The sequence below is a fragment of the Podarcis filfolensis genome (assembly GCF_964270895.1).
Source record: "Podarcis filfolensis genome assembly, chromosome: 10".
Classification (NCBI taxonomy): domain Eukaryota; kingdom Metazoa; phylum Chordata; class Lepidosauria; order Squamata; family Lacertidae; genus Podarcis; species Podarcis filfolensis.
The window spans coordinates 6,526,034-6,553,959 of record NC_139612.1 but is presented as its reverse complement, the minus strand read 5'-3'; the positions used below and the strand labels follow the sequence as shown (position 1 = coordinate 6,553,959).

The 27,926-nt window shown below is 41.6% G+C and overlaps 1 protein-coding gene across 4 annotated transcripts in view; it reads left to right on the top strand.

Moving 5' to 3' along the window:
* The window catches only part of RELN (reelin), a 291,904-nt gene that overhangs the window by 69,720 nt on the left and 194,258 nt on the right, over positions 1–27,926 (top strand). The gene's annotated exons all lie outside the window — the stretch shown is intronic.

Sequence of the window (27,926 nt, the reverse complement as noted above, 5' to 3'; positions counted from 1 at the left end):
TTAATAATGCTTGGGGTGGTAACTTTCTTGGCTTACAGAGGAAGCTCATGACAGTTTTAGTACAGTCTTGGAGATAGTTCAAACACTCATAAATAGCTCTATGTAAAGCCAAATAAAGGAAGTGATCTGACCTAGCGCACCAATTGCTGCCAAGTGAAAATTTGAGTGCAGTGGCTAAACAATGTACTGCCACACTGCTTGAATTGTTGCCAGGAATTGGCAGAGATATATCTGTAAACACACTGAGTAAGATGATGCTTCTTTTATGCGTCTGTGAGGCTGTGTGGACCAATGTATACATTTCTCAGCCAGCCCAGTGTATAGAATGAAACTGCAAACTGAATTTTGTCCTGGTCAACTGAATTCAATTTGTAGCTTCGTTCTGCAAAAAAACAGGTAAAAGGTGAAAGATTTATACGATCTGAAGAGAAACCAGAGTACAGGTGGGCCTCAGTCTCATTCTCTGCCACCCCACCCCCGCACACTTGCATGCACACATTAGCAGACTTATACACAACCCTCTGTGACAGAAAAGTTTGTTTGCTGGGCAGTTTGGGTCACCAAGTGTTTTTTTTCCTGCCAGCAAACGGTTGACTGGCAACAGCGTCTGATTGGCCAAAGTTCCGGGGGAGGGAAATGATTGGTTTGGAGAGGTTAGACAGGTTTCAGGTTGGGAGAGAGGGTGAAGGGGTTCTGAGGGGAAAAGGAGATACTCACTGAGGAGACTATCCATAGGGAGAGGACAAAGCCTCGCAGCTGGGATATGGAGACCAGGCTGAGGGTCTGGGGAAGGTATCCAGACAGGAGTGTTCTGGGAGGGCTGAATCTGAGCCAGAAGAGACAGATCCAGTGTCTCCCTGGGTGTCAGTCTAGCCAGGAACGGAGAATTCTTCTAGGTACTTAAGACTCCCAACCCAGTAACAAGGGGAGAGGGGATCCCCTGGGTCTGTAATACCATTTATAATACCTCAGGTGTGGGATTGTTAAGACAGGGGGTAACTGAGGAACAGTGGCGTAGCGTGGGGGGTGCAGGGGGGCCGGCTGCACCGGGCGCAACATCTGGGGGTTAGGGTTAGGGTGCGCAAATCCACGGGTTAGGGGGCGCAAATCCACGGGTTAGGGGTGCAAATTACTTGCCTTGCCCCGGGTTCTGACAACCCACACTACGCCACTGCTGAGGAAAAATGCCCCTCATGAACCAAAGGATTAAGCTGTGAAGGAAGCAGTATAGTGTTGAAAGTATTGTATTATCTAAGTGACAGACACTGATTTGAACATTTTACCATCTTTTCTGGAAACCTGAATATTTATCTACCTGAAGTGTGCCGACTGATGTTTAGTTACTGAAGTTTAAGAAGAGTTGTACCTATAATATTGTGTTTAAGCCTGAGACATCTTATAGTTAAAGTAACTAAGTTTAATTCTACCTGAAAGAACTCGTTTCCTGACCCACTTTGTGTCAAAAACTACCTTTGTTTAATAAAATTTTCGTGTTTGTTTGATCAACTCCTGCCTTAGACTCTCACACAAGTCCCCCATTAGATAATCTGGGGTAAATTGTAGAAATTCGTGTAATTGGTGTACAGTGAAGTGGCCGCACTAAATTTAATTGAGAGCTGGCCCAACGGCGCCAGGGTGAGAAAGCAACGTTGCACCGTCTCACCCTCACCCCTCTTCAGGTCTCCCATGCAGATCAGCTGAGTAGGTCCATTTGTCAAATGACTGATTTGACAGGGCAATTTGCATCTCTGTCAGGATGCTGATGTCTGCTGTCCGCTGTCTACTATCTCTACATTGTTGTTGTTTTATTTCTGCCGCTGTTACCAAAATTTGTGGAGACTTGGAGGACCAGAACAATTTGCTTGGGGAAACTGGATGAGGCCCCCACACTGAGAGTTAGTCATCCCTGGGATAAATGATGCAGTTGACAATTCTTGTTGTCAGTCCAGTCTTCAGTGTGTTATGAAGTTGGTGCTTTGAATCCTAAACTTGGATTTTCCACTGGCAGAGACCTCATTATGGGAATTGCATTCTGTTTCTGGTATCCATGCCAGTGTAAAACACACATGAACACTTGCTCCAGAAAGGCTTTGTCAACAGCCTATTACACACTGGCACAATGCCAATCTGCAAGTGAGTTGTGGTGGATGCCAAATCATGCAAGGAACTTAAAAACTGTTTCATTGAATTCAAGAGCAACACAGAGTCACTACTGCAGCTCCCTTCTATGTTTGGAACCCTCCAGTATATTGGACGTCCCTAAGTTTTATGCACAAGAATAAAGGTGTGATCCCACTAAACTCCCATTGACTTAATGCATCTATTCACACTAAGGTAACCCAACACTATTATCTTGCCATTGCAGAGAAATGGTGGCTTGCTTGAGTTTATGGTTGAACTCAATAATGAAAAAAGGACTTCAGCTCATTCTCTTGACCACTAGATTACACTAGCATAGGAGATTTCCTCCTCACCTCTATAAAATGACAAGATTTCACTCCCTTTATATTGCTGTACTCCATGTTTTATCAGCTGACAACTTTGTTTTGATCCTCTCCAGCTTGCAAGACTTGGATCATCAAATCTACAGATAGCAATTCTTATCTTTTGAGTGACCTGGCTTATGTGGGATGGGGGGATGACAACATATTCTGCTCTTCATTGGGTGGGTGGGTGTGTTTTAAGATATATGAATACTTACTTGGTTCTGTTACATTATGCTATATGACAGAGACCTGTATATGCTAAATGATATCACAGTGTACCACTGTGTAAAATAAGAAGTTTGTGTTTACTTCAATACGTGCTCTAGAAACAATACTGTCTTCACTCATGCAGGCCCAGGTTGCTGTTGTTTTTTTTTAAAAAAATCATTTTCTCATTTTATAAACTTATAACGATACAAATTTACACATCCAATTTAAGATACCAAATATTATTATAGACCCCACTCTCCTCTTTCTGCGGTCGCTTGTCATATATTTTACCACTGCATATCCAATTTAAATCTATTTATTATTTGTCCTTTATACTCAATTTTAATTATTTTACTGCTCATTTGTAATTCAATCCTGCTAGCATTTGTTTATGATAGTTCTTCAGATAATCCTTAAATCTTCCCCATTCTAAGTTAAAAAGTCTCTCTTCTTGATTTCTTATTCTTCCAGTAAGTTTCTCCATTTCTGCATACCATGCAGGTCCAGTTTCCAAGGTGATTTCCAAAGGAACTAGCATGCCTACAACATAGCTGAAAGTGGACATTTCCAGTCTGCCTCAGTGATAGACTGATTGTGCCATAATTACATGGCCAAAAATCACAGCAGTTGGGGGAGATTGTTGTGAGGCCTCTTTCACTCTGTATAGTGCCATCCATTATGCTTGTCAAAATTCATTTTGCTGCTGTAGTGAGGGCATTTCCCTTTCCCATACCGTACATAGCATGCAAATATAAATATATGCACATTTATTCTGTTATTGAAGAACAAAAAGAAACAGGTGCATTGTCAGGGAGCTTGTAACCCAGGTGGTGAAATAATGGTTGCTGATAGGTTTATTTTTTATAATTTTTTTAAAGCATAACACCTTCCTTCATTAGACAATAAACAATACACTCTGTTCTTATGGAATAGCCAGAGAATTTTATGTAACTAACTGCACTGACAATAAAACCACATTATGTGCAAACACAGAGCATTAGTGGAGGGGAAATGTTCCTCTTAAACAGAATATACCTATGTGTTAGCCACCACAGACAAGCTTAACTTCTCATAATATTAATGATACTGATAAGATTTAAACTCTTAGGCCAAACTGGACAGCGAACATTCATCCAGTAAAACATTTGTGGCCAAAGTAGGTGAAGAAGACAAAAGTACTAGAACTAGGGCCGCATTTTATTCAGCACAGATCTCAGCAGTGGCAAACACTATGCAGAAGCAATTATAACTCACCCATATTTGCTAGTGATTCCTCATCCAGCCAGGGATATACACTGCCTCAGTGGAATTGCAATCCCTAGCTGGATTGGGACATTAGAAAAACTACAACTAACTTCAAAAGCATGTTGAAGCATGTGAGAGAGAAGGAGGAAACCCTGTTTTCATCTTTTGATTTCCAGTTAGTACCATTTTCTCCTATGTTTTATTTACTATTCAGCATACATCATGGACAGAAATACATGTTACATCAGGGTTAGGAAATCTGCGGCCCTCCATGTTGTTGGGCTCCAAATTGGCCATGCTGGTGGGAGTTGGAATCAAGCATCATCTGGAGGGAAGTGAGTTCCACATCCCTGCATTATACACCCCTTCAATGGCCACTTCTGTTCAGGAAAAATGAACATCAGAAGGGGGCAGTTTAGAGTTGGGGAAGAGTCAACCTTTCATCCCCTCACTCTTTTCCATCTGCAGCTGTGCCATCCAAGGCACTTCCAGTTACGCCTTCCTGAAGCTACTTGTTCCTAACAGAAGCTGCCATCAGAGTTTTGTTACATGTGTTTCTGTGTAACATTTCACTTGTGCCATTTGAGTGTATTTTGAAGGAATCCTACAGCCATCCCTGGTTTAAAAAAATCCCACCATGCCGTAAACAGTTAAGGTTAGCATCATGTGTAAAAAAGTGTTCAGCATAGAGTGAATTAGCATCTGGGAAAGTTGAGAGTCATGTTTATCAAATGAGACTGGAAAATAAGCCTCCCTATAACTGATACTGGGACGAGAATGACTCTGCTTAGTCTTAGCTCACTCTTCATGTTAATTCATCTCCAACCTCTCCACTGACACAGATCACAGGTCTGCTAATTAGTTCCCAGTATTTTGTAATGCTGATGTTTATTCCTTGAGAACTGAACAGAAGCTACCAAACTGTCCTTGAGAGCTATAAGAAGATAACAGCTTTCAAATACCATGGCCATACCCTGGATTTCATCATTGGGCCTGCCTGCTATTAAGAAAAACTATTAGAAAACTTCAGCATAAATGATAAAAAATAAAGATGAATGGCTGACATTTATCCTTAGAGTCTCTCTAAACAGCATATGCTTCATTAGCTGATAACCATGCTTTTTGATGCTCAACTTGAGCCAAGGAACATTAATTAAACCGCTTTTTGCTTGAGAAAAGTTCATAGGTTATGGCTGTGCAGTGCTTTTTTTAACCATTCTATTAATCCTAAATTGCCCGATAATCACTAAATGCCAAGCCTTTATTTTACACTGACCAGACCTGTGCTAAAGACAATCCCAGCTACTATAAAAATGTTAAAAGGAGGATAGTGCTAAGATGTGCAGTTGCTACCCCAAAAAAGGAACCATGAATTTAGTTCTATTTTCCCCACCCATTGCAAAATACCTACTCATCTGGGGCTCCAGAGGGGGTGGCCATTTGATGCCACCCTCCTCCAGAAGTGACAGGCACATTGTTTTGAGCAGGCCTTGCCCTAAACTGTAGTTAATGTAACTGTGGCTTGTTGGAATAAACCAGCTTCAGTGTAATTGTTATTACACTTTTTTTAATTAAAAAAAAAGTCTGAAGGATGTACTGATGATATATATGTTTATATAACATAAAAAAATCACTATAGGTGCTTTTTACAACAATAAAACTAAAAGCAAAACTAAAAACCTTGTTAACCAGGAGAGAACTTGGAAAACATATTAGGTGTTCCAGCCCCCCATCATAATTTCCTAAGAAAGCTCATAAATACTAAGAACAATTTACCCTTAACTGATAGGATCTTTCCCAGTATCTCTAATTTCTGTGTTCTGTGTTCTGGGGAATCTAGGCATTTCTAAGAAGCTTTCTATGAGCTTCTCATTGAGATGTTTACTAATAAGCAGATAGGTTTCTCGGAAAGAAATCTTGGACATCACAGCTGTTCCTCCTTACAATGCACAGCCATGAGGTGTTCTAAGGACACACTCACAGGTTGTATGGGACAAATGATAAGGCCCAGCTAGTGCTCCGAACGAAGTGGGCTTATGCTATGCCCTATGCTTTGAATTCTCTATGACACTTTAAGGATTCAGCTCCACAGAAACTGTTGAGAGAATAAATAAAAAGAACAGTTGCTTTCCTCATCTGACAAGCTGATTCAGAAAGTGTTCTCTGAAGGTAGGGCAGCAGTCTGCAAGCTTTGTATCTGAATTTATGCATCCCAGAGCCACTGCAGGGCACCTAGGCCTCCACTGTGGCATGCAAATTATATATAATGAAAGCAAAAGGTGCCAAATTGGTGTCAAGCATAGGACATCCATCTCTGTTTTGTTTATTTTAAAATGTACGTATCATGCAAGACCATCTCACAACAAGAGGTACAGTCTCTGATACCTTCTGAACGTTTAAAATTGCTTTTAAGGCTGAATTTATGGGGTAGGTATAGTATTGTTCTATTTATTTGTTTTTATCGTATTTTCATTTTATGACTGGATGAACCACTTTGGATGATGGTGGTTGTTTTGAAATAAAAAAAGTGGTATACAGTACAAATTCTTTTAAATTAAAAAAATACATAAAAATCAGCAAGGGTAATTTTTCCATGAAAACATGCGGTTGTTTTCCGCATCTCATACTGTATATATTTCAGTGGGAGAGTGTGGGAGTGCTAAGCACATGCTTAACTTCCTTGTTGAAATACAATTTAACTGCTTAGCTGAATTATACTATTTTTGTGTGCCAGGGATGTTAATATAGAATGGTAGGAAATGTCTGTAACATTGGCTTGCAAACCTGCAATGAACCCGTGTGCACAAGAGCCACAGTCTAGTCAGATCTTGGGGAGGGAAAGGGGAAAACCAAGTATTCATTACCAATTTGATCATGTCACAGTAACTTTCCAATAATAGAGTCCTCGTGTTGCTAACATGTTTTTTTGAGGATTTCAGATACTCTCTTCCAGATATGTAATTTACGTGTCTGTGTCTCAGATTGTTTCTGGTGGAGGACAACTGTGCCTACAGATATATCTGTGCAAACAATATGTAATGCAAATAGAGAGGCTTAAAACATTTATAGAAACATCCAGCAAGATTACATGGTCTGTTTAGATACTTTTGACTGTGGCAGAAAAGTGACATGCTGTCTGAACACACCACATTTTCGTGGTAAACCACTGAGCTAGAATGTCTCTTCAGTTTGTTAAAAATAGCAAGGTGAATATCCCATTGGAGAATTATGTAAAGACTGATGTACTGCGCTTAATATCTCACATATCAGACATGGTCGAGCTCTTATTTGCCTGAACATCATATCTTCTCTATTGAGCTGGCAGTGATAGGTTGGAATCCAGGAGAACTCCCAGATTACAAACTGTTCCTTCAGCGGTAGCGCAACCTCTCACAGAACAGGTTGTGCACCTAATTCCTGGGCTGCCCTGGGTGGGAAGAAAGGGGGAGCAGAAAAATTATTTGTGCATCCTTGTCTAATCTTGCCCCTTTCTAAATTTTATTTATTGGTGTGTGTTTTTTCTTTTTGTAAATCTACTGAAGAATAATATATACTCTCCCTTCTTCTGATAGAAAATGCTCTGGGGGGTGAATAGGGGGTTGTGGAGGGTCACTTGTGGGAGAATGAGATTTGTCCCTGTTTTCATCTGAGGAATGTTGGAGGGTATGTTACAGCGTTACATAAGAGATTGCCAAAGTCATGTTCGTATCAATAAACATTTTAAGAATATTTGCAGCCATTTGAAAAAAATCATACATAGAGAGAAAATTGCATATTTCTGTATTCATTCAGAACAATAGTGAATTAACCAGCTGGTTTAAGAATCTGCTGCAAGAAGCAGGGAGGGGGGAGCCACTGTTTGGCACTGACCCCCCTCAAGAAGTGTAGAGCCAAGCATTCCAGACAACAAGCACACATTGATTGCAGCCAGAATGAGTGACTGTGTTTGCAAGTTTTAAAATATTTTATTTCAATGCCCAAAAGTCATTTGGACTCAAAACACGGGCCCCATCTCTGTGGCTGCCGCATGCATCCAATCATCATGAAGGATAACACCATTTTCTTTGATCATATGATGCCAGAGTGAAACCCATGCTGAAGTTTCTTTCCTTTGTGCAGCTACAGTTCTAAATCATCTGTCATGCATAGTAGCAGGAGGTTGGTTTTATTAGTAGCCTTTGGGTAGTTGGAAGATGTTCAGAGTGTTTCTGTGTAGGATCCAGTCATGTTTTTCATAAAAAGAGAATGGAATTAGATCAGTTCCTACTAGCAGTATCTAATAATAAATTCCTTTTAAAGAAACTGTTCTTTATCACATGCTCATCTGAATAATAATTTTTTTAAAAAATGAATTTTGTTTTATCTCTTCTTCTCCCTTTAGACACGTACATGTTGCTTTGTATGTGCCATCATTAGCTTATAGCACACTGAAATATAACCCTGAAATATATTTCAGAGTAAAAACTAAAAACATAAACCTTGACATCCTTCAATGAAGTACCCATTCATTTCCAAAAATACCCGGAGCACATCCATAGATGTATCATGGATTGTTTTTGAATGCTTCACAGTGTAGAGGTGAAAGATCACCCTCCTCTGAGGGCGAGTCTAGGCAATAGTGCCAGAATGGAAACCCAACAGGAACCAGGCAAACTTATCCCACCAACTTAGGTGGGATGTGTCAGAAAGAGAGAGGTGTCTGATGAGTCTGGGGAAAGCTTGGGCAGAATCTAGCAGGTAACCCATGGACAGTGTATCTGACGAAGTGTGCATGCACACGAAAGCTCATACCAAGAACTAACTTAGTTGGTCTTTAAGGTGCTACTGGAAAGAAAAAATTTTTTTTGTTTTGACCATGGACTCTTGTGAGTTCAGAAGCAAAATAGCTTTGTTTGGCTGGCTTTGAAGCTTACAACTTCTTAGAACCCTGTGCTTGTTGGCAGATCAGTGCAGCAACGGTAGTGTGATTGATACTAGAAGCCTTACCGTAGAAGCAAAAAATAAGATGCAACAGATAATGCAGGTTTGTACAGGAGAATTTAAGTGAATTATGTTGCAAATGTAAACTGATAATTTCCTAGATCCCTTTAAATGTTTATTGTCATAAGATGTTTGTTATAATGAAAATCAATAAAAAAATAATTAAAAATTAAAAAATTAAAAAAATTCTTATAGCCCAGTCTTACGAACTACCAGGACAGCCTTAAACCAAATAGCACCCCAGGCAAGGAGTGCATGTGACACCCCCGTCTTCCTTGCTTCAGCTTCAACTACCTGTTTTATTGCACTTCTTGTGCAGTTCACCACTTTGATATATAGTACGCATGCACAGTTTATCTCTGTCATATAGGATGCTGTAAATTTTCCTGTGAATTAAAAGCTCCCTGCTGATGTTAAAGCAATGCTGGTTGTGCAAGTCTGTGGTGCCAGCTTTAGAAGTGAAGATGAACTATTTGTATTATTTATTTCAGCTGTTGAGCAGTTATAACAGCTCTCCCCCTTAGGGAAGCCCTCAGTTACTGCTGCTATATATATATATATATATATATATATATATATATATATGCATGTATACCACTAGATACAGACCTACACCCCCCCATACACTCACCGTGTATACAAGCACACCTGTAGGAACACACTGTATGTTTCCCTCCTTCCCTGCCTCCCTTTCACACACATCAGTGCACACTCACAGACACTCACACATGCTTATTCATGCACAAGCACTTGCGGAACTGCAGAAATGCACACACAAAAGCAGCATTTCCATCCCTCCCCACTCCAGTGCTGGAGTAATGGTGGGTGGAAATGCTGTCTATTATTCTTAAAGAGTAGATAGCGTTTATCTCTTGCCTTTCCACCAGGCCTTTGGTCAGGGCGCAGCCTGACTCCCTCCTTTGGCAATCTTTACAGAACTTTAGTTTATGGTTGCCATCAATTTTGATTTTAATTAATTTTTATAATGTTTTTAGAATGCTGCACTATTTTAGTGTTGTTAGCCGCCCTGAGCCCGGCTTCGGCTGGGGAGGGCGGGATATAAATAAAATGTATTATTATTATTTGCACTGTGGTGTTTAGGGTTAAAGGTTAAGGTCAGAGAGAAAAGATCCCTCTGCTCTTCAGAAATTTATTGGATGCTTGCTGCAGGTTATCCACCCCTGGCTTATATCAGTCAGCTAGATAACACACACGAAAAACCCCACACTGTTTGGGTGTTGTTCTGTGACATAGTATCTAGGAATTTTCATAATTTGCTGCTGATAACAGGATGAATTTAGCTTTAATCAACCCTGACTGTCAAAAAACAACTCAATAAGTAAGCATTATGCAGTTATTGTTTCTGTAATAAAATTCTTGTTCCCACCAGTAACAAAATTCTTGTTCCCACTAATAATTTAACAGATGATAAGGTCTGTCTAAATGCCACTCTTTAAAAAATGTTGACAAACAATTGTATTATTTTTAATGTATCTACATCTTGAGAATAATTAAACTATATCATTTCTGTTCTTTTTTTAAAAAACAAACTAAAATGAACAACGCTTGACTAGATTTTTTCCATTAACTTACTAATTGGAGGTCAAATGTTGGCTATTTCCTACCCAAGGCCTTAATCTAATCTAAAAAAAAAAAAGTGCTTTCTAAATTTCACCCGAGCCTTATCAACATGAGTGTTTATGGAATTTTCTAAACAAATTAGTTAGCAGAAACTTACACATGCCAAAGAACAACATCCCCAGTGCCTCAACATGTTAAACAAAGATAAAATATGGTAAACATTTCCTTATGATACCGCATAGATGGCCGACTGACTTCTGCAAATATCTGAAACCGTTAGCAGTGTAAGTGAATGGTAACTTTAATCTCAACAAAAGAGAAAACGCCCCTAGCAAGTTACACATAGAGGCACTAGCTCTCATGTTCAGGGAATGATCTGCTTATTTGCGGGTTAGCTGGGTCCTGATCTTGGCTGAACCATGGCTATTTTGTTCTGACAGGTGATTCAGAGGAGGAGGAGGAGCGTGAGGCTGCAAGCACCAGGGTGCACTTCCCTATCCAGAATCACATACTCTCCAAAATTTCTCCAATGAAAATAGAGAAACCCCATTCCATAATGATAATTTTACTATTTATACCCCACACATCTTACTGGGTTGCCCCAGCCACGATGGGCAGCTTCCAACATATGTAAAAACATAATTAAACATTAAGCATTTTTTTAAAAAAATAGCCTTCCCTATACAGGATTGCCTTCAGACGGCTCAGGGGTCGGATAAGGCCATAGCTTCCAACATTTCTCCAATGAAAACAGGGACATCCCAAGAAAAAGCAGGCCATTCCATGATCAAACCAGAGACCGTGATGGCTTCTCTAAATCAGGGACGCCCCTGGAAAATAGGGATACTTGGAGAGTCTGGGAGCAGCAAATAAAACCTGGATGGAAATACAGGCTTACCCCCAGGCAAAGACTTACTGCAAAGTCCTACTCATAAAAAGAGATGGTGGTAGAGAGAAGAACAAGAAATGGCAGGAGCTTGCAGGGAGGCTGTCTGTGAGAGTCAGAAGGAGAGACTGAGCAGGATAGATCATTTGAGTTATCTGAACAAGCTTAAAAGATTGTGAATGTTTCTCAGTCCTATTCCATCTAGTTGTTAGGGTTTGGTCGGAAAGACGGTTCTGCTGGAGAGTGCCTGGTGAATACTCACCACACCCCAGAGAGAGATGGTTAGTAAGAATATTTCTGACCAAGAATAAAATCTGGAGTGCTCTTCCATTTTGGTTATTACCAGGCTTTGTCCAACAACCACAGTAGTTGCTTCAGCTTTCCATCAAACCTGGCAATATAGTACTTAACATGTCTGTGGATCAAAATTGGATGAAAAATTGCCATTGCTCTTTGCCAAAGCCATTTGCTGCACATTTTATGGGCCTCAAGATGCCATTTGTAGCATGTGATAACACAGCCAACTGAAGCATCTGCCTGGAAAGAGATTACTTTAATTATGGGCTCAATGTCTTGTTTTTCTGCAAGTGATCCCTAGAGAGCAGCTTATTGCTAGATGAGAGGTGCTATCGTGCACATTAAAACCTGCAAGCTCAAATCCAGAGGTTGCAAAATTAGGGAAGTACTTTTTAAAACCTCCATGCTTGCAATCTGGTTGCTTTACACCCTCACAATACCCCACACCACCTCAAGAAAACACTTTAAATGAAAAATAATAGTGGTGCTCCTGTCCTAACTAGTTTAGTTTGTGATGATCAAATGAAACTGACAGAAGACCAAAGGCTGACACTTGTGTTTCATACATACACTGAGGGCATGTTTATATAAGTGGCAGATAATGGCAAGCTGTGTTCAGTTTGGCTTGGGATTTGTACAAGTCAGGTTGTGTTATCTGTTGAGCCTGAACTAATAAATGCAGCCTTCACAGAGGTCTTGATAGCTTAAATGGTTTATTAATATGTGTGTGTGTGTGTGTGTGTGTGTGTAGTCTTTGCAGGGCTCTTAATATAGGTGTGCTGCAGGCTTCTCCTAGGCTTGGTGGGGAATCCTTTTCCAAGTTGAAAGCTATTTTCTCTTCTGGGCAACCTTAGCAGGGATGAAATACCAGTGGTGGGTGTGGCCAGAGACAAAGTAGGAGGAGCAACAACTGAAAATTTCACCTCTGTGCTGCGGACTGTTTTCTACATCCACCCAGGCAAGTAATAGGCTTTATCAGAATTTGAGGACACATTCCAGCCAGGCAAAAACACTCAGGGCCCAGGAAGGTGCTCTGGGGCTGGGGAGATTCACAATATCTAAATAGAGATGCTTGAAGGGTTGCATTTTGCTCCCAGACCTGATGCGCCCTAGCCCTGTCCCAGGGGAGGCATAGTTGTGGTTAATAGGGCAAAGCACTGGGGTTTGCACAGCACACAGGTAGCTTATAAAGTCTCCTGGAGGGAAATCTCTGAAATACGGGCTGGTTGTGGCTTCATATAAACATGGATTCATTTTGCACTTGGCAAAGAACGTGGCATCCTAAAAACTTCAGTTTGAACATGATAAATGTAAAGCTGAATTATAATATAATATAATATAATATAATATAATATAATATAATATAATATAATATAATATAATATAATATAAAATATATACCTTAATCTCTGATGGCTGAGAAAAAGCTATGTAATGTTAGGCAGAAACTGGAACATGATAGCCCAGGACTCTCAAACTCACTCTTCCTTGTCTTATTTCACTACTTCCCCCTTATTGCCAATTTGTTCTGATGTGCACATGGAACATCTGTTTATTCAAACTGTCCATTAATTTAAATGGAAGAGCAACTCTTCACCTATAAAGGAAGAGGTATACATGGCTGCATGATCCATTAAAATTAATAATAAATTACTAGCAGGAAAGTGAAATCTATGGACACATCAGAATACCTAAACCCATTTCCCCTAGCTGCCTAAAGGTCCTTAATCTGCACAATCTATTGCAACTCTAGAATTTGTATGAAATTGGTGTAGGGTGAAGAGAAGCGTTTTTGTGTGTGATGAGTCTCTTAAAAATATTTGGTAAAGATATTTTATCCGAGTATCTTGCATGCATCAGCCTGAGATCTATGAGCTCTGCAAGGAAAACACCCCAAATATGTATTCTTACTCCACAGAAAACTGTCCAAGAAGGTTTGTGCAGCCATTTCATTTCATGTAATTCAAAATACATACTACAAGACTTCAAAACTACATGCTAATGCTATTGAGTTTTTTGTTTAAATGTTTGAAAGCATTCATAGCTATCTTTCAGTGTAGTTGAGTTAAGGAGAACATAGGTCCAAGTTTTTCTTGTCTGCTCTTTGTAACGTGTAAAACTCCTCATCCTTCCACATTGGTTTTCTGTAATCATGATAAATTGATCATAATGAATTCATTTACTATTAATGTGACTGTCAGGTTTGCTTCCAAGATGTTCTGTATAAAATGGCATTGATTTAGCATTATTTAATGAATAGCACTTGTTTTAATCTGTCCTTGTTAATTTAAGAAGCAAGGAAGGTTGTCAGCAGCTGTGAATGCAAAAAGGTGTTTATCACAGCCTTGCAGATAAGTACAAATAATTTAGTGCTTCACAATAGGGATGTCATTATTAAAAAATACAACTTGGATTTGCTGGAGTGGCAGTAGCAAGCCCCTTGCCAAAATGCTTAGCCTTTGTTTCCTAACAAACTAGATATGATTCTCTCAGAACTAGGAACGATAATCAAGAAATAGCAAACCACCATAATCAACCACTCCTAGAACAACATCTTGACTCCCCATTTGTGGAATGCCTTCATCTTACAAATATAACCGAAGCTGATGTTATTGTTTCAGCACCAGGTTAGAATCCAGGCATTTCAAGTTTACAAAATTGGCAATTGTTTAACTTGCTTAGTTGTTTTTAGTTGCCTCTACTTGTTTTAGATAGTACGGTATGTTTTATAGTTGTTTATTTTATTATTTTAGTTGACGTTGTTGTTGTTGTTGTTGTTGTTGTTGTATATTCATTTATATCCCACCATTTTCCCTGACAGGGACTCAAAGTGGCTTACAGATAAAATAGGAATAGCTACAAACATTAGAGGGGGGGTAGTATATAAAAACCACAGACATAATTGTGTGTTCAGACCCAGAAACCTCACACTTGACTCAATTTTTAGTTTTGGTTTTTGGCAGAATTTAGGCCACAACTTTATTGATTACAGAAAGTGACTGGTTGCATAGGCTCTGGTTCAACTAGCTCCCTGCCATGCAGGTAGCACTGACCTAGGGTTCCAGCATAGGTCAGCCAAGGTTGAACACCTGGATAAGCAGAAAGCTGGGAACAGGCTATCTCCACCACCCATATGTCCCCCTGGACTCAGGCATGGGCACAAACCATTGAGTCCCTGGATTCCTTTAACGGAATATCCTTCACATAGGGATGGCAAGAGCATTCTCCCATCCCTATCACCTGAACCAAAGCCTATCCACAACCTTACAAGTTGTGACGATTTGCTACGCGGCAGGCAAAACCCAAATTGGCAACAGCCAATCAGCCAAGTGGGGGAAATTGCTGCCATGCCCTTGTCCCAATGACAGGCGACACACGAGGCATAGCAAGGTCAAGTGCAAAGCCCTAAAAGTAGAGAGAGGTGGGCGAGTGTTCCGAATGCATGCGCCGAAAGAGGAAGCTCTGGGTCACGTGCATGGGGAATAAATAGGTCCCTCAAACAGTTTGGACTGCGTCCCATTGGCCAGATTGCACCCACTATGAGGGACCTACCAATCGGGTGTTGTGGCTGACCAATCATACCCACACACAACACAGGGTGTCGGTTTAAGGGAGGACCCAATTTATTAAAAAAAAACCCAGCCCTTTCATTAAATGCAGTCAGTTCCTGAAAGTCTGTTGGAATGAGAAAGTCTTCACCTGCCAGCAGAAAAACAACCAGGAGGGAGCCAGTCTAGCTTCAGATGATGATTGCAGGGTCTAGGTTGGTTCATATGAAGAGAGGCAACCATTGAGGTATTGTGGTCCTGAGCTATTTAAGGCTTTATAAGGCAAAACCAGTACTTTGAATAGGACCCGGAAACAAGTTGGTAGCTAGTGCAGTCAGGCCAGGGTCCGTGTAATATGCTCAAGTTGACTTGCCCCACCAAGCAACCTGGCCACTGAATTCTGCACCAGCTGAAGCTTCTAACCATCTTCAGAGGCAGCCCCACATATAATGAGTTGCAGTAATCTAACCTAGAAAAGAAGGCTGATCGCCGAAGAATTGATGCTTTTGAATTATGGTGCTGGAGGAGACTCTTGAGAGTCCCATGGACTGCAAGAAGATCAAACCTATCCATTCTGAAGGAAATCAGCCCTGAGTGCTCACTGGAAGGACAGATCCTGAAGCTGAGGCTCCAAGACTTTGGCCACCTCATGAGAAGAGAAGAGTCCCTGGAAAAGACCCTGATGTTGGGAAAGATGGAGGGCACAAGGAGAAGGGGATGACAGAGGACGAGATGGTTGGACAGTGTTCTCGAAGCTACCAGCATGAGTTTGACTAAACTGCGGGAGGCAGTGGAAGACAGAAGTGCCTGGCGTGCTCTGGTCCATGGGATCACGAAGAGTCGGACACGACTAAACGACTAAACGACAACAACACAACCTAGAGGTTACCAGAGCATAGACAACAGAAGTTAGGCTATCCCTGCCCAGATAGGGATGCAGCTGGGCCACCAGCCAAAGCTGATGGAAGACACTCTGTGCCATTGAGGCCGTCTGAGCCTTAAGGAACAGCAGTGGATCCAGAATAACCCTCCAGATGCACTGCATCTGGTAGCAGAATGACTCCTCAGATTATGCCAAAGATGAATAGAACGAAGACTTATGTATTCCCCCCCCCTTAGAATATTATGCTTATATATGAGCAAACCATGAAACTGAAAAGTGCATGTTACCTTCTGGCAGAGTAGCTTTCAGGAGCGCTGCAATGTTCTATGCACTACTTAGCTTATTAATGGTCTCTTTCTATGTCGTTGCCCAGGCATTGGCTTTTTATTTCTGCTGACCATAGCAGACTGACCTTTCTCTTACAATTATTGTCCATAGCCTCCTGGGGCTGGCAATGCTCAAAAGGTCACAGATATTTTTAGCTGAAACTTCCACTGTGCTTTAAATAGCAGAAACAATTAAATACTTGTAAATAGTCTTCCTTTGTTGTTTTAATACATTGAAGTGTATTTTAAGGAATCTCATCACAAAGGCAGCATACAGAGGACTCTAGATCAGTGGTCCCCAACCCTTTTACGGCCCCAGCTAAGCATCTCTAAAATCCTGATGTCCCTCCCCCGCCCCCATGACATATAATTCTTATTATTTGAAAAGTGAACTCCTGTTCACATGGAGGAAGCCTAAAAGGCCATTCCCTGTTAATAACTCATTCTAGAATTGTCCCCCTTAAAAATAAAATTGCCCCCCTGTGGGGCGTGTGCCCCACGTTGGGAACCACGACTATAGACTATCCTTCCCAGAGACTATGGCATTCGGCTTTTAAGGCAGTTCCATACATCAGAAGCATTCACTTCTATTTGCATCTTATTGTGAGCCTGGAACTGTGCTTAGTCTTAATTATGGTTTAGGGAAGTGGTTGTGGCAGGAGAGAATGGCAAGTGTGGCGGGGAGATTCAAGGACAATCAAAGAAACATGTAAACATTTCAGTGTAGTATTGTAGTCTCGCCAGAGTACTGCATGCTGTAGTTATCTCTCACTTGGACTACTGCAATGCGCTGTATGTGGGGCTACCTTTGAAGGTGACCCGGAAACTACAGCTAATCCAGAATGCGGCAGCTAGACTGGTGACTGGGAAAGACCTACATTGGCTCCCAGTACGTTTCCAAACAAAATTCAAAGTGTTGGTACTGACCTTTAAAGCCCTAAATGGCCTTGGTCCAGTATACCTGAAGGAGTGTCTCCACCCCCATTGTTCTGCCTGGAAACTGAGGTCCAGCGACGAGGGCCTTCTGGCGGTTTCCTCACTGCGAGAAGCCAAGTTACAGGGAACCAGGCAGAGGCCTTCTCAGTAGTGGCACCTGCCCTGTGGAATGCCCTCCCACCAGATGTCAAAGAGAAAAACAACTACCAGACTTTTAGAAGACATCTGAAGGCAGCCCTGTTTAGGGAAGCTTTTAATGTTTAATAGATGATTGTATTTTAATGTTTTGTTGGAAGCCGCCCAGAGTGGTTGGGGAGACCCAGCCAGATGGGCGGGGTATAAATAATTTATTATTATTATTATTATTATTATTATTATTATTATTATTATTATTATACAGTATAGTGTCTTTTAAAAAAAATCTGCAGATTATGGATAGATATCTTTTCAAAATGAGAGCAAGAGCATCAAGTGTGATACTGAGGACAATAACTTGTTGTTTTTCCCAATGTATTTCATATTAATTTTTTTAAAAAATGGCGTGGGCTAAGCAAATTTATATTCTGAAAGTGTAGTCCAGAGAAAAAAGTTTGAGAACCACTGGTTTAGAGAAACAAGCTAGCACAGGAAAATACAGTTTGAAGTTTGCTGGTTTCCCTAAAACAGTGTGGGGAACCTTTAACTCTCCAGTTATTGCTTGATGACAGCTTCCATCTTCCTTGACAAGGGCGGAGCTTCACCTCAAGTGGCGGGTCTCAGCTCCTCCCTGCCCCCACTATTGCAACCTCGACATGACTTTGCCCGTGCTCATGCAACTGCTGCCACAGCCCCTTTGCCCTCACTGCTAATGCTAAGCCCCTGCTGCTGCCACAGTGTTGTTGAGGCAGCATGGGCACAGCTGCAGCCAATGCTGCAGTTGCAGTGGTGGGGCCAGTGACACTGTGGTAGCAGGGAGGGGGCGTGGATCTGGGAGGCGGGCGCATTGGCAGCACAGAGCATTGGTGGGGTGTTTTGCCTACAGTGGCAAAATGTCCCAGGGTCCCCATGAACCATGACCATTGCCTGTGCTGGCTGGGGCTGCTAGAAAGTGGAGTCTAACAGAATCTGGAGGGCTACTCCTGTGTTAAATAATAGTTAAAACAAACCACAAGTTATCTGTGTTCACACAACAATAACAACAACAGGTGAAAAGAGAAACGAAAGCTTCCAATCTGCTTTTGCACACTGGAGAAGGTGAGAGGTTGGAGGAGTTTGTAATGATATCCTAACAAGCTCTTAACTTAATTAGCAAAGCAAATGGCAATATCACAATGCCTTTTATGTTTCTGCATTCCTGCAAATTAACTCTTACTAAGAGAACTCTTGCCAAAGGCTAAAAGCCGTTTTTAGCTACAATTGGGCAGTGTGCAAGAAAGAATCTTCAGCAGCTGAAAGTTGAAAGTTTGAAGTTGTGTATTGACAATAAGAGACCATATGGACAAGTTGTACCAGCCATATTGTCAAAGCAATAATGCTAACAATAGCACTTTTCAGTGAATGTCTTGCTTTTATTCACTAAAAATGTAGCAGGCATATGGAAAAACAATATAAACTGAAGGCTGTTTTTATGGTTTTGTATTTCAGAATGTTGAGTTTTACAAGCAAAGTACAGGAATAGTTGAACTATTCTGTATTTCAAATGCCTGTGTATAATGCAACAGCTACAATTTCTTCTTGTTGTTTTTTAATGCAATTCATTGCTTTGCATCAATGGCAGATTTTGAGAATTGGGTAGCCTAACTATAGCTTCCTATTGACCAGTTGTATGAACTATAACTGATTTGCATCAACTGGAAAATCTGCCTCACTCTGCCTTAATATTTTAACCTATTTTAGTACAGGTTGAGTTCCAAGTCATATTGGCTGGATATGAGCATAAGGATAAATATATGACGTTGCCTCATCCTAGGAACACTCCTATGCCTTATACTGAGGTTTTACCCCAACGCCAGTATCTAAGATCCTTTAATTGGCGGTTGAACCCGGGATTTTATTAATGTAAAGCATTTTCTGCACCACTGTGCTATGGGTTCTACAAGGAATTTTTTTAAAGTTTAGATAACAGTCACTTTCTGAAAGTTTGCTAAATCTGTATGTTGATGAACTGTTACTGAACACAGTTGAATGATTGCTCCATAGCTGTCAATCATTGGACAAATGAGATCAGTGACTGCAGCCCTAGATAGCTTCAAGCAGGCAAGGCACTTCAAGAAAGTCAAGACTCTGGAGTTCAACTGAAATCTTTTTTCCCTTTTCTGGTCCCACCTCCTTAATGAAGAGTAAAGGCAAAGTGACCCCTGACCGTTAGGTCCAGTCGCAGATGACTCTGGGGTTGCAGCGCTCATCTCGCTTTACTGGCCAAGGGAGCCGGCGTACAGCTTCCAGGTCATGTGGCCAGCATGACTAAGTCACTTTCTGGTGAACCAGAGCAGTGCATGGAAATGCCGTTTACCTTCCCACCAGAGTGGTACCTATTTATCTACTTGCACTTTGACATGCTTTCGAACTGAAAGGTCGGCAGGATCAGGGACCGAGCAACAGGAGCTCACTCCGTTGAGGGGATTCAAACCGCCGACCTTCTAGGCTCTGTGGTTTAACCCACAGCACCACCCGCGTCCCTGAAGAGTAGAGTACCTTAAAGTGGTGGTCCTCTGGCCTAGAACATAGCATTGCAACACCTGTCAGTCAGCGCCTTCTTCAGCTGTGGCCTGCACTGGTGAGCAGGCTCTGGTAAGCACTAGGCCCCTGTGTAAGAGGGGACATTCCTCAAAGGAATTTGTTTCAGTGAGTACTGTCTCCAGGGGTCTCTCGTTCAAAGGGCTCCTGGCTGGCTCCAGCTCAGTGTCATGGTTTGGATTCAGTACTTTAGTAGCTTGCCCCTATGGGCTTCCTGGCATAGCTGATTTCTCTCTCTCTGCCAGTGTCCTGGCTGTGTTAGAGACTGGCTGGATGAGGAAGTGGTGCGAGCAGCCAGTGCAAGAGCTCCCCTCGAAGGGCACAGAAGATGACTTAGATCCCGTACCCTGGTGGTGGGATTACGTCTACATCTCAGAGGAGGGGACAAGAGGGGAGGTACTAGATGCAGGAAGCATGAGGGATGATGGAGAGGCAGAATCAGGCAAGTGGCCCAGCACAGGGCAGGATGATGAGGTTTCCAGTTTGGATGCAGACTCTGACAGAGTGGAGCCAGACCCTGCATTTCTCCCGCAGCACCAACAGGACAGCCTCTCTGCTGAAGGCTCTCCAGCCCCACAGACTTCCAGAATGCAAGGGATGTTACATGTTGCTGACAGGCGGGCCAGACAGGCAGGCCAGACAGGCACAGAGAGAGGCTCATTTCGTTTGCCATAGCAGAAGATTACATGGGATGAGCCCTGACTCAGAGGGCTGGAGAGCAAAGGAGAGGCTGCATGCCAGTTCAAACAACTTCTTCGTTAGAGGAGTTTGTCTTATGAGCCTCCTTATATTTCCCCCCCCCCTTCATTAACTAATGGCACGTTAGCCTCTCATCTCCCCCTCTGACCTGTGAATGACCCAATCATCCTGTCAGCCCCTTGACAGGTTGTTGCTTAGGATCTGGTTCATGACACTCTCTGTAAATTGGAGGTTTGGCCCCTTGAGAGAAATTATTGGTATAAGGGAAGGCATCACATGGCTACCAATAATCACATGCCTTGATCTCCAGCCCCCTTTCTTTACTTTGAGCACCACAGAAGTGTATGGATAGCCTGCAATCATTATTAACTGCTGAGCAGTGACTATCTGTTCCAGAGTAGGATATTTCTAAGCTTTTTATGGAAAACTTTACAGAATTTATGCCACATTTTCTCTATGTGAGAGGCAGAATGGTGGGGTAACTATGGTTCTGGTGAATGACTTCTTTCAGCCCACATGACATGTATTTCCACAGCAACCCGCAAAATGACAACTACCTGCAACCCAACACATACTTTGTTTAAGCAGTTTGGATAGTTCAGAAGGAATTAATGACTTGTTTACTGTCCAACTACTGTAGAGGAATAGTTTAAAGGCTGTGATATTAATTCTTCTGTACTTTGCATTTTCTGTGTTAGGGGTGTGATTTGTATCTTGAAACTGATCTGCAACTAGAGTTTCTGATATGAAAGTAACTGAACATAAATAAGGAATGATGTTTAATACATAAGTTGCAAGAATCCTCACGTTAGGTGAGTGTTGCATTAAGAACTGTCACAGATAGGTTTTACAGTATATCCTCTACACAGGATCTGCATCTGTTTATGCACATTCCAAAAACAACAACATTGGGGTAATATTGTTCTGTATTTCAAAGAAATGCCATTTGATTTTCATTCAACCAGCATTATTCTTGGCTGCCATAAATCTAAGATGCAATATGTGTACATTTAATATGCATCAGGCAACATGTAAAACATGCAGTATATTTCCCATAACTAGCAACACAACTGAATTTCAAAGATCAGATGGAGCCCAGGGCCTGCATATTACTAGCACAATGTCTGCCATTACAACAAACAGGGTTTGAGTAAAAAAAAGATTCTGCACACTTCAGGAACCCTGGGAGACGCAATGTTTCCCTCTGTGCACAGAAGAAAGACATTGTGCCGCTGCAGTTAAAAACACTGAAGTAGTTCACTGTGGGAGAGATTCAGACACATTTCCTTTATTAAATCCTGCTGTTAAAGCTACCCCTTCAGCCTCCAGCACCTCTTCTTCCCAGTCTTCTCCTTCTGGCCACTCATGGTTGTCTCAACATCACTCCCTTCTTCCCTTGCAAAGTTCCTTCCACCACTCCTCTGTGTTCAACCAGCCCATGACAGCGAAACAGACATTTAGCCTGAGCTTGTATAAGGCAACTTGCTATACTCCTGAAAGGTGGGATATAAATATTATAAATAAATACATTTGCCACACCAGATGCATGCCAGGCCTCTGCCTGCTCTGCTGCCAAGCAGCAAAGATCCCCTCGTGGTTTGAAGAGTGACACAGTAGCTGGGCTGTAAGAACAGACTGCTGCAGGGGCTGACCTCAACCGCCTTCTAGGGAGATGGAGAACCATTTGTCTTATCACATCCTTGCCACTTGTCCCAGCCGTGGGAGATGACAATGACTGTGCTCTGTTGGCTGCTGGGGAGAGGCAGCAGACTTTATGCTCGTCTTTTTGCTTCTGGGGCCAAAACAAGCAGGAGCGGCGGGGGGGTGGAATCCTGCCCCTGCAGATGTCACTAGCGCTCATGTAACCTTGAGACTTGACAAATGTAATATGATTTGTATCAGGATGCCCTTGAAAACTATCTAGAGGCTGTAATTTGTACAGAATGCCTGCTTCCTGACGTTGCGTGTGTCTGTCACTAGGAGTGCATTACATCAGTGCTCCAGGATCTGTGCTTGATTCCCGTAGCCTCTGTCCCCAGATGCTGGTCTGGGCAAAGACGGAATAGGTTGTATTTTGCACGCGTTCATAAATCTTACGAAATATATATACATATTAAAAGGGGGAGAAAGACAATAAGGGAAGCAGAAATGGCTACAAAAATAATTATTCACAGTGTGTGGGGGGGGGGGGGAGCTAAAAGCCAAAGCTGGTAGGGGATCAGGTACATCTCTTAACATACCAGTCGTGAAACTCACGGGGTGACCTTGGACCAGTCACAGCATCTCAGCCTAACCTACCTCACAGGGTTGCTGTGAGGATAAAATGGTGGGGTAAAGGACCATGCATGCCGCCTTGAGCTGTTTGAGGGAACAGTGCGATACGAATGAAATAAATAATAAAAAATAATACTATCTCACTTATCAGTGAGAAGTTGATTTGCATTCATGAAGCGTGGGAATTTCTCATGTCAGCAGATTAAGAAACATTTAAATGAGGGAATCTGTAAGATATTTTTTGCCACTGTTTCCTAAGGTGCAACTATATGCTATCGAAAACTCAGGACTGTCACCAGAAATGTTAACCCTATGTTGAATTCCTCCCTGCCCCCCATCTATATCGTGGTATAGGAAACACCCATATTAACTATTTCAGGGCATTAACTGCACATTATGGAGGAGGTGGGGTGGAACTCCATATGGGATGCCAATTTATTTATCTTTTGCAGTATCCCATATTTCGGGTGCTGTAATCCCGCCCTAAAAGTGTTCTGCTCATTTGTACAAACAGCCACTTACCATGACATAAAAATAGTGCTGTTTGACGTGTTTTGAGTAGTGATTTAAATGCTTCTTTTTACCTGAGCAAGAGTAGAGTGTTGTTGTTTTTCTGAGTATGTGCTAGGGGGAAATGTTAGCTCAGAGTATTCTGTGTGTGAGATTTAATGCATGTGACTCTTTAAAATGAGAATCAGCAGTCAGCGCCATCTGCATCTGCAGGAGAATGCTTCCTGTTGTTTGAAAGCCACATTTTTCCTCTGTAATTTGATGTGTTTCTGTTGTGCTAATGCGATACAAGAACTACCCAAGGAAAATGAAGAGCAATCTTGATAATTTCAGGCATTAAGTGAACTCAGTTCTTCATTGGAGAGAGAGAGACTTACACTGGTTTGAACAATGAAAACCCAGGCCTCTCATTCTGAATACCTACTCCCAGAGCTGTAGCTGACATCTACAAAAGCCAATAGAGGGAGAAGGGCTATTTTCCTCTGGCAGGTCATCTCTTGGGAAGCATCTTGAATGGAAGCTGAAAAAGAGATGTATCCTGGTTTTAACAGTCATTACTTCCATTTCCTCCATTTTCAGTAAAAAGGATTTGAAATCCTTTCCCCCCTCTTCATGTGACGTCTTAGTATCAGTACTGTAAGCAACAAAGCATTTCTCTCCATCTTTTATTATTTTGTTCAGCTCTTGAGGTGTCTAGGAAGCCATCTCATTTGTTTTAAGGCAGACCTGAAACCATCTCGCTGGATATTTTTTTCAATTAGGGAGGGATGGATTTGTCAGTCTGTTTCCAGTATGTGCCAGTTTTACATATTTCCATTCATTCATGTGTCTATTCAATCCACTTTCGGCATCAATATTTTAAAAACATGGAAGTTTTCATTCTTTTCAAATTTATTTTTTAAAGATGCATTTATTATGACTTTTAGCCAAAAATATATTTTTTTATCAAAAGTAAATGCACTTTATATGCATTTTAATATGTTATCGGTGCCAATAACCATGCTCCCAAAATTGGAAAAGTGTGAAAAATGCTAACTGCATGATGATAAACATTATGCTCCCCAAATCAGGTTAGCTCACATTAAAATGTGAATTGAGTGAACTCCTTGAACACTGAAACCTCTAATTTCTTTGGATGTAACAGAGTCTGGCCTAACAGAAAACAAAATGATCCCCTCCCTCGTCCCTGAGCACATTTTTTTGGAACTATTTCTGAGCACTGATCTCAGGAACACTGTTTTCACTTGGAGCAGCTAGAAAGGCACTACCGCTTCATGTAAACCAAATATTAATATTTATTTGTGTCAGGGCTAAAGCTTCAAATGAAATGCAAGATGGTAATAAATCTGAGGTTATAGAGAAAAAGGGAAAATGCATTCAAATGTCGCATAATGTCCAATAGAGAAGTAGGTTTCTTCACCTCTGCTAGCTGTTAGGGTTGCCATATGTCCAGAATTTCCTGGACATAGCTAGAATACTGTCTGGGGACATGTGGACATACAGTGTCCAAATGTGGCCATACAATGTCTACAGTGTCGCTTTTGGCGATTTTCTTCAACAACTTTGGGCCAAACTAAAAAAAGCTCAGCAACACTTTTGAGTTCAGATCTTTCACTTTTTGAAATATGGCAGCCTTAGCTGTTACGTGGTGTGACATGTAATCAATTCCCTATCATTTCTTCTCTTCAAGTCATCCTCCCCATACGCTGCCCAAGTTGGGTTCCAAACACAGGGAGTAATTTGTGGGGAGAACAATTGGGAGTAGAGAAGCAGTCCTTCCTCCTGCTTCTCAACTTCACCCTTCCTGTTGTTGGGGCTCTCTTACACACACTTCCATGCAAGCAAGTTCTAGGCAAGCCATTCATTCACAAGGGATGACTAATGGCCGAAGTATAGATGTGTGTTGCATTAGATATGGCGCTGCTCTCATGGAGATTTAATTATGGATATGCAACCAGTTTATGGTTGGCCGGCAAGTACTGGGGTCAGCCTCCAGCTTTCCCTTTTTACCACAATGATGTACTCATTACTCAGAGCAAAGCCAAGTCACACACATTATCTCAGGGCGAACACAGAGCTACTTCATAACAATCTGCCCCAGATATCCATTCCATTAAGGCCCAGTCCTGTTTCTGTATCTAGAGCCCTGCTTTTCATCTGCAAAGCCATATTCTGGGTTCTGTTTCTTTGTCACCCCATAGTGTATTGAGTACTTACCAGGCTCTCAAAGAGAGATTTGTGCTTACACAATGTGTCTTTTGTCCTAGGCAGTTGGCTGTACAAAACATTTAAATACAATAGATGAAAGGTATTCTTATTCTGTTCTATGGGTTGGAGCTGCTCTTGAAGATCAGAAGAGGTTGCCTATGGTGATTAGCAAAGGAGCATTTGAAACAGGAGTATTTCCCCCCCTCCTGTGCTCATGAGCACTAAGTTGCCAGTCTTCTTGCATAAAATGCTGTCTGATACATTGAAAGTAGTAAAAGTGATACCTAACTTTCCTGTGATTAGAGGTAGCCCTTCCCTTTTCCAACTCAACCGTCTAGTTTGGAAAAAACTCCTTCCAACGCACCTGTCAGAAACTGGTTCTATCAGTTTCCTTTTTCAGATTTTAAGAATTTGACAGAACTCATTCACCATGTAGCATGAACGCAGGAGCAAAGAGAAACACAAATCTTTTGTAGAGTTATATTTTAAGAATGCCTACGGATGTTTTGTGGACAAGCTGTGATGCAATTTTCCTTTCTGCTGGGTAGCTTTTCAGTTTATAGTGAGAAGCACTGGGTTTGCTCATTACATGGCTGCAATCCTGCAGGTGACTAGGCAGCTTAAATCCAGTTGCTCATAAAAGAGTTTATGTTTGTCTGGATTGTGATGGAATGTTTATTATGTAAGTTTGTGTTTAGAAACATTATTCAGCGTTGGTGACCAATATAGGGCATAAGCCAGACACCATGAAGCCTAATTCTTTAGGGCTCCTCCTTTAATCATACCTACATCTTGGACACATTTCTGCCCCCTCCCCCAGTATTAAGTTTGCTGCTTGTGATTTGGTAGATCACTATTTTGCTTTGTGCCACTGATTTTACCAGATAGTGCACATCTCAGTCCTTGCTCCTGATAAGGGTCACTGAATGAGGGTGGTTATCTGCTTTGTGCTCACAGCAACCCCATGAGTGTGCAGTGATACCATTTTAGAGATGGGGGAGGAAAGAGCAACAAGCAATGTTTTTCCAAGGGTAAGCAGCGAGTTTATGGCTCGTGAATCCAAATATCAGAAGTGTAACATAAAGAAGAAAATTGTTTATTTTAGGTAAACCGAAGTTGAAAAACAAGTAAAAAAACTACCACCAAGAAACAAATGTCAAAACTAAAACCTTAACATCAAATGAAGCAGTGTTACAATCTTAAATAATATATCTAAAAACATTTTAAAGCCATGCAGAATAAGAATGTTTTCACTACCGGCCTAAAGGCCATCAGAAATGGAGCCAGCTTCATCTCCTTTGGGAGGGAATTCCACAACTGGGAAGGGGGGCTTCTACTGGGGGGGGGGGGGCTGCCATGTGTTCCAGCCAGCTGGCCTTGTTTTGCTGGTGAGATGTATTACGAAAGGAAAAAAGAAAAAAAACTTCTCAAAGTGCCAATAATGATTGTCTTTGAAGGAATTCATTCTTCTAAAATTTGTTTGACAATACCAACATTATGGGCACCTTGTCTCTTTGGTTTCTTCTTGCATTCAGTGCCTCTCCCCCACCCCGTTTTGCTTTTGGGACATATTACAGGGCTTCCAAAAATACCAATAGGCTCCAAGATTTCTTGAAAATGCCACATTCCAGCTTACTAAATACATAGCAATTTAAGTATCTCTTTAGAGTTTAAATTAGTTCACATATACCAGGCATGGCCAAACTTGGCCCTCCAGCTGTTTTGGGACTACAACTCCCACCATCCCTAGCTAACAGGACCAGTGGTCAGGGATGATGGGAATTGTAGTCCCAAAACAGCTGGAGGGCCAAGTTTGGCCATGCCTGACATACACCATCTCAATAATCCTTACAGTGCTTATAAAAGGTAGGTCAATTCTATTGTCCTCATATTGCAGTTGGGCTAGCTGTAGCCAGAAGCATACTGGATTACCTAAGGTCACTGGGTGAAGAGATACAACTTTAACCAGCAACGTTCTACCTCACAGATCACATGCTGTGATCACTATGCCAGTAAACTGTTCAGTATGCAAAATATATGTAGATATACAGTCGTACTTTGAATGGAATCTGTTTCAGAAGTCCATTTGACTTCCGAAAACATTCAAAAACCAAGGCATGGCTACCAATTGGCTGCAGGAGC